Genomic DNA, 6000 nt, shown 5'->3' with positions numbered 1-6000 from the left:
CTTTCAGAATCCTCCTTCACACAAGGCTCCAGGCTGCCATTACATAGAGACAGAGGGCAGCTCTATTTTGACAGAGCCCCCTGTGGGTAGGTTCCCCACTTGGAGCACTCGCAGCCTCCCAGCCTGACTCAAGGTGTTTCAGGAAGCGTAAGGAAATAAAGGGCTTAAGAAAAACTCCTGCCAGGAGATCTTGGGGGTAAGACCAGGCAAGAGAGGAGGAACGTCCATTCTAAGTTCCTGAGCTGGATCTCAGCCGCCTGTTCCCTCTCCTCCTCAGCCCTTGTTCCTTGCCTCTGCGGGACCTGTCCCAGCCACACTCCTACAGGGACCATCATAAGGACACTTGTTAGCGGTGACAGTGACCACAGCAAGTGAATGCTGGACTGGGTGCCATGATTGACTCACAAAGGAAAGCAGACAATGGACCGGGGAAGGGCACCCCCACCGGCACTGGAGAGCGGGCAAGCTTTCCAAGTTCATGGGGAGGATTCCTGGCAAAGGGGGAACCTAGCAGAAAATCCACGACTTAGGGCAGAGAGAGCTGCGGCATGGCCGAGGCAGGAGGAGAGAAAGGGGAGCTACACTGGGCCAGGAGGCTGCCCTGCAGACGTTATTTTATTACGTCCTGGCCGCTGCACTGTGTATTTTTATTTCCAATACACAGATACGAAAAGTGAGTCTCAGAGAAGCTAAATAAATTGCCTCGGTTCACAAAGCTAGCAAGCGGCAAGTGGCCCAGTGAAATGGAGCCCATCCCCGCAATTCCACTCCCAGATATCTATAAACCAGAAGTGTGCACAGGAGTTTGCCAAAAGATGAGGACAAGCTATTCATAACACACTATCCGCTTTTTTGTTGGTGAGGAAGATTGGCCCAGAGCTAACATGTGTTGCCAATCTTCCTCTCTTTGTTTGAGGAAGACTATCGCCAAGCTAATATCTGTGCCAATCTTCCTCCACTCTGTATGTGGGACAGCGCCACAGCATGGCTTGATGAGCGGTTTGTAGGTCCGCATCCGGGATCCAAATCTGTGAACCCCAGGCCACTGAAGTGGAGCACGCAAACCCAACCACACTACCACCAGGCTGGCCCCATAACGCACTATTTGTAATAGCCAATCCAGAAACGCTCCACATGTTCTTCAGGAGAGTAGGTAAATTATGGAAAAGTCAGACAATGGAATACTATACAGTCGTGAGAAGCAGCAAACTAACTACCCAAGTCAACATGGGTAAATCTCACATAATGTGAAATTCAGTTTACACGATGTTTAAAAAAGGCAAAACAAATCTATGGTGTTTGAAGTCAGGGTGGTGTTTACCCTTGGTGGGGGGACGGGGTTTACAGGATGCTCGTCGTCTTGTATTTCTTGATCTGCTTGCTGATTATGTGAGTGTGTTCTTTGTGAAAATTCATCCAGCTGTCCACTTGGGGTTTGTGTGGTTTCCTGTATGTTGAACTCCACGGAAAGTCTTTAAAGACTGACCCTGTACCTAACGCATCTGCTTTATCTACTGCACCACCCCCCTTCCCAGGCTGGTAAGTACGAAACAGACGATTACATGGAACAGGGCAATGCTAAAGTGCCAGCCTTCAAGTCCAAGACTGGGCTCGAGTCCTGACTTGACCACTTTCTAGTAACTTCCGCTCAGAGCAGTCAACTGAAACAAGCACATGAACTTCTCCTTTGCAGGGTTTCTTGTGCGTGAGAAAGGAACGAGAAGGCATTTGGCAATAACATCCTAAGAGCCATATTTTCTGAGCCCCGAGGGGGTGCCAGTGTTCTCTCCAACCCCTTCAGCAACTCTGAAAAGTTCCGGGTTCTCCCACTCTGTAGCCGAGGATGCCAGGGCTCGGAGCAGGAAAGAGTCACAAGCTGTAACAGCCAGGCTGGGATTCACACCCAGGACTGTCTGAGCCCAAGTCAGAGCTTTATCCACGGCTGCAGGGGAGGCACGGAAAGCTTGCCCCGAGTCCCGGAGGACAACCAAGACACGGGCACAGTCACAATGGCTCTGGATCCCCCACTCCTTCATCCCACTCGTTTCTAGCAAAGTTCCAAGTCTTCTAAGTCCCTCCCCTACCCTGCTAAGCCCGGTGCATGGCTCCTTTTCCTCAGGGCTTTTTGGTGGACATGAGTCTACCTTCTGTATCAACTAGTTACTGCCACATCAATGCTGAGTAACAAACCACCCCAACATTCAGTGGCTTAAAAAACATTCTTATCACGTGTCATTTGGGGCTTGGCTAATCTAGGTCCACAAAAAGAAGCAGACAGAAAAACCAGGATGTTGGGTGTTTGGACAAGAGGCTTAGCATGTAACAAAAATGGGACACACTCTTTTCAGATGCACAAGGAACATTTTCAAAATCGATCCTATGCTCGACCGTAAGGCAAGTCTCAACAAATTTCAAAGACGTGAAGCCACACAGGCTATGTTTCCTGACTACAGGAGAATTAAGCTGGAAATCGACAATAAAAAATGACAAAGCCTTCCCCACCCCTCTGGTCCTGGCTGCCCCGGGCTTCTCTCTCAATCACATCGCTTCACGGCAGACACGACGCTTACTGAGCGTCTACTGGGCTCAGGCCTGGGCAGTTCTCTGGACACGGTCCCAGGACTGTCTCAGAGAGAAGACAGACCTCCTCCCAACTGACCTTTCTGGAGGGCATTTGACTCAGGCTCTGCCCCTGCGCTATCAGACTGTCCCATTCATTACGTACTTTAACCTAAATACCTATGGCTCAGCCCTAGTTAATATATAAGTAAAATACCTTCATCCTGACCAGCTGGGACCGCTGGTCTGTATCAGTGAAAAGTTTGGTTCTCAGTTCATATCAAAACTCAGCTTTAATTTCAAACATGTGTGGCCAAGGGCGGAAACATGAAATCCATCTGAGAGAGAGTTAAATCACTATCATCACTAAATCAGAGGCTCGGTGATCTCTGGAAACAGCCGGAACACAGAACTGATTCACGCTCAGGGCAGCCGAGACAGCGGCGAGTTCAGGCAATCAGACGCCCAAGCTAACCCTGGCCTGTCAGCTACCTGTTCTAGGACCCCGATGTCCCCATAAACCAGCTTCCCACTCACCCTGGTCCTTCCTTTGGTGTCAGATATGACAAGGGGAGAATTTTCTCTCTGGGTAAAGAATCTTTTTTTCACAACTGCTGTCCATCCATGGAGCTGGATGCCAAGCAACAGAGTCACCTCTCCCCGTCAGTGGAAGTGTTCGAAGAACGGCCAGACAACGGCATGACGGGACTGCTGAAGAGGGGGCCTGGGAAACAAAAAAAATTTCTAAGGACCTTCCAAGACCTTCAACAAATATAGGCCACTTTCCCCGCTGCTGCAAACACATCAATGGCCACCAGGTGGCGACAGAGTCACACCATCATTGCAAAGGCTTTAATAACCCGGAATAGAGGTTTCTCGAAAATACCAGGAATCTAATAGAAACAAAACGTAAACAACTAAAATTAAAGATAGGATTACCATACGATCCATCAATCCCACTCCTGGGTATGTATCCAAAAGGACTGAAAGCAAGATTGTGAAGATATTTGCACGCCCATGTTCACAGCAGCTCTGTTCACAGCAGATGAGAGGTGGAAGCAACCGTAGTGTCCGTCAACTGATGATGGATGAGTAAAGTGTGGTCTATACAGACAATGGAATAGTATTCAGCCTTAAAAAGGAGGATAGTATGCTAAGTTAAAAAAGCCATTACAAAAAGACAAATACTGTATGATTCCGTTTATATGAGGTTCCTAGAGCAGTCAAATTCACAGAAATAGAAAGTAGTGGTTGCCAAGAACTAGGAGGAGGGGGAAATGGGGAGTTGCTATTTAATGGGTACAGAATTTCAATTTTTCAAGGTGAAAAATGACAGAGATCTGTTGCACGACAATGTGAATATAGTTTATGCTAGTGAACTACACTCAAGAGGTTAAGACGGTAAACTTTATATTACGTGTTTTTACTGCAATTTTTTTAAAAAACCCATAAACAACTGAGTCTGGCATGGAGGAGAGATCTGGGATTATCTGTCATGAGAGAGACTGCGAATCAGACCTTCAGTCACTGTGTCCCCGGGCACCCCAGGACAGGTAAGTGTCTATGGAGAACATGTTCTGGCACAGGGCGTCCTGCATATGGGAGGGGGTGGGGCATGACTCTGGGAAGAGGCCTCCAGGCTCTTGAAGGGGTTGTGTCTGGGTGGCTGGAGTGGAAGAAGTGGGAGATTCCATCTCCTGAGACACATGTACAACTCTCAGACCATGGACAATTTTTGGTCAGGCCCTGTGGCCACATAGCAGAAAGCCAGGTCTCCCCTTGGCCTTGTCAAGAGAGCAACCCCACCTTGAGTGGTCTTGATGAGAATCAAGGCTGCCCCTGCCCTGAGGAGAGAAGTCCAAGGCGTCCTGCCCTACATACCGATCTATATCATCCTCCAGGAAGCATAGGACATCTCGACCTGATCCGATCTGATTCTTATCTAAAGTTATAGGACCACCCGATAACCAGACCCCACATGAACTGATACCATTTTAATGACTTTTTTTTTTAACATAATCTTTCCTTTGTCTTGTAAAGAAATAACTCACATACCTATGCCTTATAAATTTAGCCCTGCCCTCAACCCATTGCAGCTCTTACTGCCCACGGGTCCTGTCCCCATGCTATTCCATGCTATTCTCTGAATAAAAGAGCATGACTGCCAGAACTTGAGAGTCCAAGAAATTTTTCTGTCAACTCCTTGGCTTGCTGAGCCCACATCAGTCTAACATGGAGATTCTTAGCTCAGGAATGCTGAACAATGGCCAGAGGATGGCTGATCAGGGCCGGCCCAGTGGCGCAGCAGTTAAGTTCGCACGTTCTGCTTCGGCAGCCAGGGTTCGCCAGTTCAGATCCCAGGTGCAGACATGGCACTGCTTGGCAAGATGTACTGTGGCGGGCATCCCACATATAATGTGGAGGAAGATGGGCACGGATGTTAGTTCAGGGCCAGTCTTCCTTAGCCAAAAAAGGGGGATGGGCAGCGGCTGTTAGCTCAGGGCTAATCGTCCTCAAAATAAAAAAACAGAAACAGAGGATGGATGATCTTGCTTGGTTTTCACTGTTCATTCAAGAAATATTTGTTGAGCACCCTCTGTGGGCCAGGCACTGATCAGGTGCTGGAGATAAAGCAGAGAACATGATGGTGTTGCCCCAGCTCCCTCAGAGGTTACATGCAAGTGGGGAGGGTCATACAAGCAACCAGTACAACACATGTGTAATTGCAGCTGGGCCTGAGGCTCCTGGGAGGCGGGGGCAGGTGGAGGGGACTATCACCATGGAAACCACATGGCCAAATTGCCCTGAATCTGCCGGGACTGACTTGGAGTGAGTGAGGCTCTAGGAGGTGCCACGGAAACCCAGGAAGAAGAAAAGATAACAACAGCCCTAAAATCTCCAAACTTTGAATTTGATTAATAAAAAATATGGGACCTTATGTTTTTTACCCCAAGCGAATGAACACATCAGTTATCTCCCTGCCACTCAAAGTGCTGTCCCCAACTCAGCATCACCTGGAAACCTGTTAGAGGTGCAGCATCTCAAGCCTCAGCTGAGAACCTCCCGGGTCAGAACCTGCACTTTAGGAGGATCCCTAGTAATCCAGGTGCAGATCAGAGCTGGAGAAGCACTGTGTTAGGATTAGCAGGGCTTCCCCCCGAGGAAAACGGGGTGGACGAGAGGCAACTCCTCCTTTCTGATCTATGCACTTCGACATCATCTGAATTTCGTGTAAGGCTTTTATAAGTTAAAAAAATAGACAAATATCTAATAAAACCATCTTGGAAAACAATTCCCCTTATTAAAAGGGAGATATAAAAATGCAAATAAATGTTTTACTGCATATCTCAAACATTATAAACAAACACCCCGTACCTAAACATATGTGCCCACAGCTTCACTGAACGTCTTCACCTCCCAAACCCTCACCAGGGGGCTGGC

The sequence above is a fragment of the Equus asinus genome, chromosome 15, assembly GCF_041296235.1.
Source record: "Equus asinus isolate D_3611 breed Donkey chromosome 15, EquAss-T2T_v2, whole genome shotgun sequence".
Lineage (NCBI taxonomy): Eukaryota > Metazoa > Chordata > Mammalia > Perissodactyla > Equidae > Equus > Equus asinus.
Note: the sequence above shows the minus strand (reverse complement) of the source record.